This window comes from Nyctereutes procyonoides, unplaced genomic scaffold (assembly GCF_905146905.1).
Source record: "Nyctereutes procyonoides isolate TBG_1078 unplaced genomic scaffold, NYPRO_anot_genome, whole genome shotgun sequence".
Lineage (NCBI taxonomy): Eukaryota > Metazoa > Chordata > Mammalia > Carnivora > Canidae > Nyctereutes > Nyctereutes procyonoides.
Genome location: NW_026575155.1, coordinates 10,673,947 through 10,687,175, shown reverse-complemented (window position 1 = coordinate 10,687,175; position 13,229 = coordinate 10,673,947). Strand labels below are relative to the sequence as shown.

General features: G+C 40.0%; 2 non-coding genes across 2 annotated transcripts; both read left to right on the top strand.

Moving 5' to 3' along the window:
- The first annotated feature begins 8,399 nt into the window (after positions 1-8,399).
- On the top strand, positions 8,400-8,507 carry LOC129502263 (U6 spliceosomal RNA). The gene has a single exon (XR_008662916.1). It is a non-coding gene; the product is annotated as a U6 spliceosomal RNA (small nuclear RNA).
- Positions 8,508-11,926: 3,419 nt separating this feature from the next.
- On the top strand, positions 11,927-12,116 carry LOC129502270 (U2 spliceosomal RNA). Its single transcript, XR_008662922.1, has one exon. It is a non-coding gene; the product is annotated as a U2 spliceosomal RNA (small nuclear RNA).
- Positions 12,117-13,229: the final 1,113 nt, after the last annotated feature.

The following is a 13,229-nucleotide window of genomic DNA, read 5'->3' as shown; positions in this document are numbered from 1 at the left end:
TGTTGTTTCTTGTGTTTTTTATTTTAGTGATTCTAAAGGTATGAGGTGGTATCTCATGGTAGTTTTGATTTGCCTTCCCCGATGTTGAGCGTCTCTTCATGTGTTTGTTGTCCATCTGGATGTCTTCTTTGGAGAAGTGTCTCTTCATGTCTTCTGCCCACTTTTAAACTGGATTCTTTGGTGGGGGGGGGGGTTGGTGTTGAGTTGTGTAAGTTCTTTGTATATTTTGGCTACTAACCCTTTACCAGTCATGTCATTTGCAAATATGTTCTCCCATTCAGCAGGTTGTCTTTTAGCTTTGTTGATTGTTTCCTTCTCTGTGCAGAAGCTTTTTATTTTGATGAAATCTCAATAGTTTATTTTTGCTTTTATTTCCCTTGTCTCACGAGACACATTTAGAAAAATGTTGCTATGGACAAAGTCAGAGACATAACTGCCTGTGTTCTCCTCTAGGATTTGTATGGTTTCAGGTCTTACCTTTAGGTCTTTTTTTTTAACCTTTAGGTCTTTAACCCATTTTGAATTTATTTTTGTGTGTGGTGAAAAAAGGCATTTTTAACTTTAAAAAAAATGTGTGTACAATAAAAGAGTATCCTTTTAATTGTCCTTTATGACAATTTCACTTTGGTGCACTGATTTTTCTCATTTTTTGGTAATGGAGGAAAACTTTGGCAGAGACTAATAGCGGTTCACACCACTGCATTTGTTTCCTCTGCTTTTGACACTTCTCTTCCTACCAATAAGCCAATAAGCTGGTTTATTAGCCAGAGGTGGCGCCAAGTAGTCTGCTCCCACCCCCCAAACACCCACCATCTTTGTAGATTGTCTGCTTGGTCTCCTCCTGCCTCTGAGCTTCACCTTTTCCTAGAGACCCACCTCACATTTGTTTTTCTATCTTTCACAATCTTTTCAAAAAGAGATGCATTTCAGAGAGTCTCTGCCCTAGTAAGCTATGATACTGTGTGTTCACCTGTCTGTCTCTCCAATCTTACAGCAGCAGTTTGGCCTGTTATCCTCATTTCTTATGGATCCAAGAAGAGCTGTTGATTTTTTTTTTTTTTTTAGTCTGTTCAGCTTTTTTACTTATTAAGATGGAGTGGTGACTTCCAAACTTCTTACAAGCGGAACTGGACACTGTTAAGTCCCATTCTTACATTTCTAATATTAGTAATGTGTATCTTTTCTCTTTTTTTCTTGGTTGGCTTGGCAAGAGGTTGATCAATTTTATTAATCTTTTCAAAGAATCAGCTTTTGGTACTGTTGATTCTATTGTTTACTTTTTTCAATTATATTGTATTCCGGTCTATTTTTAATATTTCTCTTCTGCTTCCTTTAAGGTGGAAGCTTAGATTATTGATTTTAGATTTTTCTCTTTTTTAAAAAAGATTTTATTATTGATTCGAGAGAGAGAGTGTATGTGAGCGGGGGGTGGGAGAGGACAAAGGGAGAAGGAGAAACAGACAGACTCCCCACCGAGCAGGGAGCCTGATTTAGAGCTTGATCCCAGGACCCCACGATCATGACCTGAGCCAAAGGCAGATGCTTAACTGACTGAGACACCCAGGCGCACATAGATTTTTCTTTATTTCTAGTATATATAATCCATACTATAAATTTCCTTGCAGTCCTCAAATTATGGTAAGTTGCATTTTCACTTTTATTTAGTTTAAAATAGCTTAAATTTTCTCTTGGGACTTCCTCTTTAACTAATGTGTTATTTAGAAATGTGTTGTTTAATGCCCAAATATTTAAGTTACCTTTTTTTTTTTTAAGATTCTATTTATTTATTCATGAGAGACACAGACTGAGAGAGAGAGGCAGAGACACAGGAAGAAGGAGAAGCAGGCTCCATGCAGGGAGCCTGATGTGGGGCTCGATCCTGGGACCCCAGGATCACGCCCTGGGTCAAAGGCAGGCACTAAACCGCTGAGCCACCCAGGGATCCCAAGTTACCTTTCTTTTATTGATTTCTGCTTTAACTTCATTGTGGTCTAAGAGAACGCTTTGTATGATTTCTATTCTTTTAAATTGGCTGAGATCTGTTTTATGGCCCAGAACATAGTCTGTCTTAGTGAAAGTTCCATGTGAGCTTGAGAAGAATGTGTATTCTGCTATTGTTAGACGGAGCAGTTTATAGTGGGTTTAAAAATAAACCCAAACACGTATGGTCAGTTGTAATAAGAGTGCAAAGATAATTTAATGAGGAAAGAATATTGTTTTCAACAAATGGTGCAGGGACTCTAGACAGCTACATATAAAAAATGACTTTAGAGCCCTGACTTGAACCATACATAAAAATTAACCCAAAATGGATCAAAAATCATTTAACCTGAATGCACAAGCTAAATTATAAAACATCTAGAAGAAAACATAGGAGTAACTATTCAAGATCTTGGATTTGGTAATGAATTCTTAGATATGATACCAAAAGCACAAGCAACAAAAGAAAAAAACAGAGAAATTGGACTTCATCAAAATAAAAAGCTTTGGTGCTTCTAAGATCATTAAGAAATTCAAAGGACAATCCAAAATCGGAAACATCCTTGCAAATCATACATCCAAAAGGGACATATACATAGAATATGTGAAGAACTCTTACAACTTAATAATAAGATAAATAATCCAATTTTTAGAATGGGAAAAGGACAGGGATCCCTGGGTGGCTCAGCGGTTTAGCACCTGCCTTCGGCCCAGGGCGTGATCCTGGAGTCCCAGGATCGAGTCCCACATCGGGCTCCCTGCATGGAGCCTGCTTCTCCCTCTGCCTTTATCTCTGCTTCTCTCTCTCTTTGTGTCTCTCATGAATAAATAAATAAAATCTTTTTTAAAAATGAGGAAAGGCTTATTTGGGGAATATGAATAATAGTGAAGGGGAATATAAGGGAAGGGAGAAGAAATGTGTGGGAGATATCAGAAAGGGACACAGAACATAAAGACTTCTAACTTTGGGAAATGAACTAGGGGTGGTGGAAGGGGAGGAGGGCGGGGGGTGGGGGTGAATGGGTGACGGGCACGGAGGGGGACACTTGACGGGATGAGCACTGGGTGTTATTCTGTATGTTGGTAAATTGAACACCAATAAAAATTAATTTATAAAAAAAAAAAATGAGGAAAGGACTTAAATAGACATTTCTCTAAAGAAGATGTACAAATGACCAGTAAGCACACAAAAAGAGGCATGACATCACTAGTCATTAGGGAAATGCATTTCAAAACCACAATGAGATACCACTACACATCATTAAGATGGTTATAATAAAAAAGGCAGGTAATAACAAGTGTTAGCAAGGATGTGAAGAAACTGGAACCCTCATAATTTATTCACAGGGAATGTAAAATGCTGCGGTTGGTTTGGAAAACAGTCTGGTAATTCTTCAAAAAGTTCAACATAGAATTACCATATGACCTAGTAATTTCCTTCCTAGGTTTACACCCACCAGAAATGAAAACAATATGTCCACACAGAAATTTGTACACGAATGTTCACAAAAGCATTATTCATAATAGCTGAAAGGTGAAAACAATCTAAATGTCCATCAATTGTTGGGTTAAAATAGAAAAGTGGTATATCCATACAGTGGAATTATTACTCAGCCATAAAAAGGAATAAAGTACTGATACAAGCTACAGCATGGATGAATCTTGAAAACATGATAAGTAAAAAAGAGAAAAATATCATATGATTCCATTTATATGAAATGGTCAGAATAGGCAAACACATAGAGACAGAAAACAGATTTGTGGTTGCCAGGAGCTGGAAGGAGAAGAGATTGGGGACTGACTGCTAATGGGTACAGAGTTTCTCTTTGGGGATGATGAAAATGTTCTGGAATTAGATCATTGCAATGGTTGCACAACTTTGTGGACATACACTGAACTTTATTTTATTTTGTTCTGTGTTTTTACTTTAAAAGGATGAATTTTATGGTATGTGTTAAAAATAAAATTTTTAGCTAGAAAATATACTGCTGGTAATTCTGTGTGCCTTATGGTGATCCTCACATGTATGGGACAGGAGTGTGGAAAAGCAGGTGGTTTCTCTGAACTGTTTCTATGAGTCAGATTGTGCTTCAACAATCACATTCTGACAAGTGTCTCTTAAAATGTTTTAGGAAGTTGGGAGGAAGGGATGAAAAAGAGCACAAGGAGGGACACCTAATTGGCTTAGTGGTTGAGTGTCTGCCTTTGGCTCAGGTCGTGATGCTGGGGTCCTGGGATCGAGTCCTGCATCGGACTCCTTGTGAGGAGCCTGCTTCTCTTTCTGCCTATGTCTCTGCCTCTCTGTGTGTGCCTCTGGTGAATGAATAAATAAAATCTTAAAAAAAAAGAGCACAAGGAAATTTTTGGGAGTGTTGCATATGTTCATTACATTGATCATGTAATGGTTTCAATAGATATGTTCTCATACTAAAACAAATGCAATTTTATAATTTAAATATTTACAGTTTCATGTCTACCATTATATTTTTAATGCTGTGATGGGGGGAAAAATAATGCAGTGAGGGAAAAGAAAGTTTAGAGGAGACCCTAAACAACCAAGTTCAACAAAATTACTCAGCTCGTTGATCTTACAGTCTTCGACACTGGTCACTCTGACTGGTATGATGATGTCTTAGTTCCAGCTGCTGTAACAAATTACCATCGGCTGAGTGCTTAAACAACAAAAAATTTACTTCTCTCTGTTTTGGAAGCCAAAAGTCCAAGATCAAGGCACTGGCATATTCAGTGTCTGGTGTGGACCATCTTCTTGCCAGGCCCTCACATGGAAGAGAGGGAAAGCCCTCATATGTCTTTTCTTTTGAGGACACTAATCCCATTCATAAGGCCTTCACCCTTATCACCTAATTACCTGTCAAAGGCTCCAAATACCATTACATAGGGGACTAGTCTTCAACATACGAATTCTGAGGATATATTCAGTCCATAGCAATGGACACGGAGTAAGAGTGCTGCTTGCACATATGGAGGCTACATGAGGGTTTGACAGCATATAATCCCACTTCTGAGGCCAGTCTGGCTATTGCCACCTCTAAATGTCCAACTGCCAGCAATAGAGGCCAATTCCTTCTTGAGAGCAGCCAATCTTTTAGGGCAAGCTGTCTACGCTGGGCCCTGTCCACCTGAATGACTCATCCTCACAGCACAGATTTTATCCTGGACATGATGGGTTCACATTTTCTGCTGACAGGCCCCAGCCTGCACCACTATCTGGGGATACAGTGGCTCCAACCAGGAACCCACTTACAGCAAAGGAGCTGCAGTGTGGATCCATGAACACGGAGTTCAATGACATAATCATGAACCACACCATCCATAAGCAGTGGTCTGATAGAAATTGCGATGGTTTGTTGAAGGCACGACTGATGACCAGCTCAGAGGCAACCTCCTGTGAGACTGTTGAAAATGTAGCAACTCTCCTACACGGTATCTAGAAGGAGTGTCAGTCACTTTACAGAGCAAGTTGTAGGAAGAAATGGTAAAGCATACAATCCCGTCATTCTGCTGATGTGTGTACATCCCAGGAAAATTTTAGATTAGGTACAGAATGAGACATGTACAAAAATATTTTTGCAACATTTTTAATAATAATATATTGTAAACAACTTAAAAGACCCATTACAGGAGAATGGATAATAAAGCAGGGAATATCCAGACAGTGGGATACCATAGCAGTTAAGTTGAATGAACTAGAGCATCATACCAATATGGATAAATCTTAAAAACATAGTATTAGAGAAGAAGATAAGTTGTAGGATATGATAATAACATTTGCTTTAAACTTATGAACATGAAAAACTTAATGTTATATATAGTAATATATTTTTATATGCAGTATTGTTGTATATGGATCCATACACTCATGGTAACTATATAAAAACATGTATGGGGACGATAATCACCAAATCCAGAATAGTCCTTGTCTCTGGGGTGGAGGCAGATAGATTAAACCATAGGAGCCTTAAATTCTAGCTACAATATTTCAATTTAAAAAATAATCTGGGGGGATCCCTGGGTGGCGCAGCGGTTTGGCGCCTGCCTTTGGCCCAGGGAGCGATCCTGGAGACCCGGGATCGAGTCCCACATCGGGCTCCCAGTGATTGGAGCCTGCTTCTCCCTCTGCCTATGTCTCTGCCTCTCTCTCTCTCTGTGAGTATCATAAATAAATAAAAAAATTAAAAAAAAATAATAATAATCTGGGGACGGGGATCCCTGGGTGGCGCAGCGGTTTAGCGCCTTTGGCCCAGGGCGCGATCCTGGAGACCCGGGATCGAATCCCACGTTGGGCTCCCGGTGCATGGAGCCTGCTTCTCCCTCTGCCTGTGTCTCTGCCTCTCTCTCTCTCTCTCTCTCTCTCTGTGTGACTATCATAAATAAATAAAAATTAAACAAATATATTTAAAAAAAATAATAATAATCTGGGGACGCTTGGGTTGCTGAGTGGTTGGCTCAGAGCATGATCCCGGGGTCCTGGGATGGAGTCCCACATCATGCTCCCTGTGGGGAGCCTGCTTCTCCCTCTGTCTATGTCTCTGCTTCTCTGTGTGTCTCTCAGGAAGAAATAAAGAAAATTTTTTAAAAAATAAAAAATAAATAATCTAAAGCAGATGTGGCTGAATGTTAGAATTTTTCAAAGCATGCAGTGACTACATGGGTGTTTGTTATCACTAAAATTTCTATGTCATTATTTGTTAATAAAGCAATGTTTTCCAAACTGCACATCACTTTGCATAAGTGGTTTGTGAAGTCAGCCGTGTGGCTTATAACAAAATCTTTAAAAAGAGAGAGAGAGTGAGTAATAGAAAAGTATCAGAATATTTAGGTAAAGAGTTAAATATTGTCTTGTATAATTTTCACTTCAGTGTTTACTGTATATTTATAAAATATATTTCCTTGTGAGAGTCCTAGACCAAAATATTCAAAAGCCACTTATTTAGTATCTGAAGTTATTGTCTAAACATACTAAATAGGTGACAAAATTTTTCTTATGTCTGACCTTAAGCAATTTTACTGTGTTAAACACTTAAATTATGTAGAACTTATTAAACTTTGTTTCATAGCCAGTCACATCTACAGATATACCACCCATTGAAGAAATTTGAGTTTGAAAAGCCTTCCTATTTTTCTTTAAAATATTTAAATATCTTTATTAAATATTAAGATAAAATTTACATATTTAATATAGTCAAATATTTTACATATTTAAATTACTTTGAAACATTATTTTAAGATCTGAAATTTGCAATTTAACTAAGGTTTAGTTTGGGTTGGGGATGAGAAGTTAATGGGGGGACTGATCTAGGTTTTACTTCTTACTTATATTGCATTGTCTATAAGAAAATATGGCTCCATGGAAAAGTGATGCCAAAAATTGATTGATTTATTGACTCAGCTATATTCTTTGCTTTATTTATTTATTTTTTTTGCGGTGTAAGTATTTCATATTAACAAAAAGATTTTTAAATCCCATCCTTGTAATTCTAAAGCTTTCATTTCGTTGAATTCATGAACACCTGAAGATGAAATGAAAGGGGTCATTAGCTTCTCGAATGGAGAAGTTGTTTTGTTTTTAATCTTGATGCATTCTGATGAAAAAGATGTCCTTGCAATGACCTCTTGTTTCCATGAGGTAGAGTGGGTCTTTAGCCTTTGGAAGCAACGGAGCCACAATTTAGACAGGAGCGTGCATTGTTTTGAGCACACATGTGTTATAAGAGCAAAAGCCTACCATGAAAAGACCCATTGGGAGTGGAGTGTTTCAAAAGTCCAATCAAAGCAAGCACCACCCTTGATCTGAGAAGTTGTGCTGTGGATGGAAAAAAGAAAGCGGGGCTGATGGAGCAAAGGGACACCACCATCGATAAAGGAGGGAACACTCACACGCTGAAAGGGAAATTGGGGACTTCTGGTTTCAAACATGGGCCCCCAAATGTGTCCACAGTGTGAGAGCAACCATAAAATCAGGAGAGCAATGGGTCATGCAAGGAGCAGATGGTAACCTTGGGTCCTCTGTCAGAGAAAATACTTTGGCCTCCTTGAAAACAGGTTGGTTTGAGGGTGAAATGGACAACCATGCTTAAAAGGAAAACTAAATATTTCTCCTCACATCCACACCCCCCCAAAAGACACTCTTAACCGTAATGAATATATAAAGAATCATCAGCCGCTCCTGAATACTCAACAAGCAGCCTCCCTCTTCCTCCCTCCTACTCGCTCCTCTAAATAAGAAGGTATGCACAGATACAGTAGGCTTTTTGGAGACGTTGGAGAATTCTCAAGATGCTTTATTTTCTCACACACATGCTTTCAACCTATTTGGAAAATGTTCTACTTTGAGCAAAGTTTCATACTCTTAAATTCACCAAATAATTTCTAATAAAATAAAAACTACTAAGTATATTGTGCTCGCCTTGGCAGCACAGAGACTAAAATTGGAAAGCTACAGAGAAGATGAGCATGGCCTCGGTGCAAGGAAAACATGCAAAACTACTGAGTATATAGTTAAATGTGGTTTGTTTAAACTTAAATCTATAGATCTTAGACTATTTTATTTTGGATGGCATCATCAGAGATGAGTCTAACACAAACTCCAAGATGCTGTTTTCATTCAAGGGAAGGGGGTCATACACACCTGGCATGTCTTTATTCTCATACCAGCTACGTGCTGCCTGAGACCCACTCCTGCTATGGGTGACTGACTTTGGAGTCTTACTTTTAGATCGCTAATTTAAGAAGCTTCTTCTTACTTTTAAATGTTGATAGTTTCATGTTATTTCAGAGGTATTCCCCTGAAAAAATTTCCATCCTTATTTTTAGAGTTTCTTATTATGGAAAAATTTAATTATATGCAAAAGTAGACAGACTCGTATGATGAACTCGAGTCATCCAGATTCAAGAATTATCAGCTCAAGGTCAATCTTGTTTTATCTATGCCCTCACTTACTCCCTGCCCTCCCATATTATTTAGAAGAAAGTCCTGACATCATATAATTTCAAGCATAAGTATTTCAATATGTAACTCTAAAAGACAAATATTCAGATTCTATTTTATGTAATTTTGTAATTTCTATACCGAATGTGAGGCTCTAACTCACAACCCCAAGATCAAGAGTTGCATGATCTTCTGACTGAGCCAGCCAAGTGCCCGGACAAGGATTTATTATTTTATTTTATTTTACTTTTTTAAGATTTTATTTTTAGGAGTGCCTGGGTGGCTTAGACAGTTAAGCGCCTGCCTTCAGCTCAGGTCATGATCCCAGGGTCCTGGGATCAAGCCCCATGTTGGGCTCCCTACTCAGTGGGAAGCCTCTTTCTCCCTCTCCCTCTGTTCCTCCCCCTACTGTGCTCTCTCTCTTTTTCAAATAAATAAATAAATTCTTTAAAAAAAAAGATTTTATTTTAAAGTGATCTCTACACCCAGCATGGGGCTCAAGCCTACAATCCTGAGATTAATAGTTGCATGCTCTGCTGACCAAGCCAGCCAGGCACCCCAAGGTTTGTTTTGTTTTTCTTTTTAAATAAAACAGATCCAGGGATCCCTGGGTGGCGCAGCGGTTTGGCGCCTGCCTTTGGCCCAGTGCGCGACCCTGGAGATCCGGGATCGAATCCCACATCGGGCTCCCGGTGCATGGAGCCTGCTTCTCCCTCTGCCTGTGTCTCTGCCTCTCTCTCTCTCTCTCTGTGACTATCATAAATAAATAAAAATTAAAAAAAAATAAAACAAATCCATAGTTCAATTTTGCACCTAAAAATGAATAATAATTTTATAATTTCAAATACAGTCAGCCGATTATATTGCAGTCAGTGATTCAAACCAAATCAGTTTTTGAGGAAAGCTCTCATTTTGTACCATAAGGAAGACAATGTGGTCTGCCTTCCTGTCTACAGAAAGAAGAGATTCGAGTTGAAGCAGGGATGGAGATAGGAAAGGGAAATGTGATCATACCTGCGTCACCTGGATTAGTGAGGGCTCTGACTTCAGGTCAGAACTGGAATTAACAACCACAAAAGGACGCTTTATTTCAATGATCTTGGAGAATCTGATGGACCAAAGTGCAGAAAGTCAGTGGGAGCTCGGAAGGGATCTGAACTGGGGAATGGAATGGTGTCACCCCAAGGGGACCCTCTCTATCATACAGCTCTCCTCTCCCTCACCTATATTCATTCCCCATGTGTGGGAAAAAGCTATGCTAACGCCCCTGAATTTTCTTGACTTCTCTATATAAGAAACCAGCCAACATGGGATGGGAGTATCTTAGAATTGCAAGTTGCCTGGAAAAGGGGCTCTGATTCGGCCAGTTGGGGTCAAGTGTCCTCTCTTGGTCCAATCAGCAGGGACTGAGGGGCTGGGTCACATGTCACAGACACGGCTGTCAAAAGTTTACCCACGTGGTCTGGTGGCCAGGTAAAATCTTCCAGAGAAAGCCAAGGGCCATTGCTCATGGACTGGGTTGTTGCCAAGGAAGGGTGAGAGCAGAAGCATTCCTGGAACTGAGGAATCGGGGGTGGATCACTGTGTGTAGGTCTCCCGGGCAGGACGGCGTTCCTCTCTCCCCAGGCCACAGTGGACAGGTGTCCTCACTAGGGAAGGGCTTCTCTTCTGGGCCGGGTTGTCAAGTTCAACCAATTCTGTGCTTCTCTCCCTGAGGGTTTTATTTTATTTTTATTTTATTTTATTTTTTTTCTTCCTGAGGGTTTTAGAACACAGACTCCCCTGCAAGTTTTTCTCCTGTGATCCCAAAGTGAGGACCCCCCTACAGGCCAGTGAGCGAGCTAGTGTTAGTCGCTGCTTCTAGCTGGGTCTTGTCCCATGGCAGGTAGGGGCTGGGAGGTTGCCAGAAAAAAAACCCTTAAAACTAGGTCCCCCATGCATCACAGGACCTGAAAGCAAGACTAAAAGATGGGTAAAGACGAAGGCACAGTATGAGATGTGGACAGGAGACGAAGTTTGGAAAGAATCAAACACTAGCTTCAGCTGAAGTGCGTAAGGCAAGGCCCGACTAGGTATGTTCATCTTCATCCTCTTCACTGGGCTCTCTTTATTCCTTGTTCTTTCTTTTGCTCTCTCCTTGCTTTCTTCCTCCCTCTCTCCTTTCATTCCTTTTTTCTACTACTTTCTTGCTCGCTTTCCTTCTGTCTCTCTCCTTTATTCCATGTTCCTCCATTTGTGTTTTGAGGAGCATCAGCAGAAATCACCTCGGAGGCTCCGTAAAGATGCAGGCTCTGGGCCTTGCTCCCAGATGTTCAGTTTGGCAGCCCCGGGGCCTGGCCTGGGAATCAGCCTTTTTTTAACAAGTCAGGAGATTTTTATACACACCGAAGTTTGAGCACCACTTGCTGTGAACGGAAACATTAGTCAAGTTGACCCCAGAATGTTCCATTCATTCTTGTGCCTTTAAACAGGATGAGTTTTCCTAATATAATTTCCCTACATTTCTGTGGTGATGGAGATGTGTGCAGCCAGCATACCACAGTTGTTAGGGGAGGCATTTAAGTCTACACCCTAAATACCTCTCCTCCTGCTCCAGGAGCTGCCCTAACAGCTGCCTGGTTCAAGAAAAGCTCACGCAGCTCTCCTGGGCTCCCAGTCATAGGGAAGTGTTTTGTTAGCTTCCCTCCATATGATAACGTATTAACACTCTTGAACATGGCATTGGTACCGTGAATTGGCTGACAAAATCATAATTCTGTTTGTACAGCAATTGTAAATTCTAATTTTTGAAATGTCACCCAATCCTGGTTTGATATAACTGTATCTAGATTCATATGTCAAAGTGCCCTGACTGGGAAGAGAGTCTTCCCTGTAGAAAGCGTAGTAGCTACCATGAAATTACAGGTGAGGCCACCAGGTTGTATAAAGTCGTGTTGGGCTGGTCTTGAAAGAACCATTTCTTTTCATTTCTTATTCTTTTTCTTTTTTAAGAAACAGCTTTATTATTAGCCTTTGGCTAAGATCAAGCGTAGTATCTGTTCTTATCAGTTTAATATCTGATACGCGCTCTATCCGATGACAATATATTAAATGGATTTTTGGAGCAGGGAGATGGAATAGGAGCTTGCTCTGTCCATCCTGTGCATTAAACTGATCTTACAGTTCCTCCAGTAACTGTGTGCCCCCTTGGGGGCTTCAAACTTGTGGTGGCTGGACCAGTCAGTAGGTCTTGGGATTCTTTCTTTCGAGGTCATGAGTTCAAGCCCCATGTTGGGCATGGAGTCTTCTTAAAAAATAATAATAGGGTGGTTCAGTTGGTTAAGCATCTGACTCTTGGTTTTGGCTCAGATCATGATGTTGGGGTCGTGAGATTGAATTCCCCGTCGGGCTCCATGCGCAGTGCGGAGTCTGCTTGAATTTCTCTCTCCCTCTCTCTCTGCCCCTCCTGCTCGTGCTCTCTTTGTCTGAAATAAATAAATCTTTTAAAAGAATAATATAATAAATTTAAAAGATACATTAAAAACAGATTTACTGAGAAATAATTTATATACCTTAGGGGTGCCTGGCTGACTCAGTTGGTAGTGCATGAGACTCTTGATCTCATGGTCGTCATCATAAATTTGAGTCTCGCATTGGGCATAGAGTTTACTTGAAAAAGCTTTACATACTATAAACTCACCCACTGCAAGGACACAGTAGATGTGTTTTAGCAAATCTTTGTATTTACACGTGCATTATGAATGAATCCAGTCCTTCAACACTTTCATCCATCCAAAAGGCTCCCCTTGCCCCTTGGCAGTCACTCCCTGTTCCCACCTGCAGCCCCAGGCAACTACTGATCTACTTTGTCTCCACAGTTTTGCTTTTTCTAGAAATTTTCTATAAATAGAATCGTAAACTATATATAGTCTTGTGTCTGACTACTTTCACAGAGCAAAATGCTTCTGAGGTTCATCCCAGGCTGTTGTGTAGGTCAGTAGTTCATTCATTTTCATTGCCAAGTAGTATTCCCTTGGGTAGATCATTTTAAGGGTTTAATTGAAAATGTTTTCATGGTGATATGATTGGAACTTCTGTATGACTAGAAACTCCAAACCTAGACAATTTTTTGCTGTCTCTGTGCTGTCAGGGGAGAGGAAACCTCCAGGTCATTTCAACCGTGTCAGCTGGCAGAGAACATGAGAGGATAGTTTTGGAAAGTTGCTTCAACACTCAACTTGTGTTCTCAGATTTCAACTGGTGACACCTAGTTTTCAGTGAAAAAGCATTGCATGTCTTTTACAGGACGTAATTGTTGAAT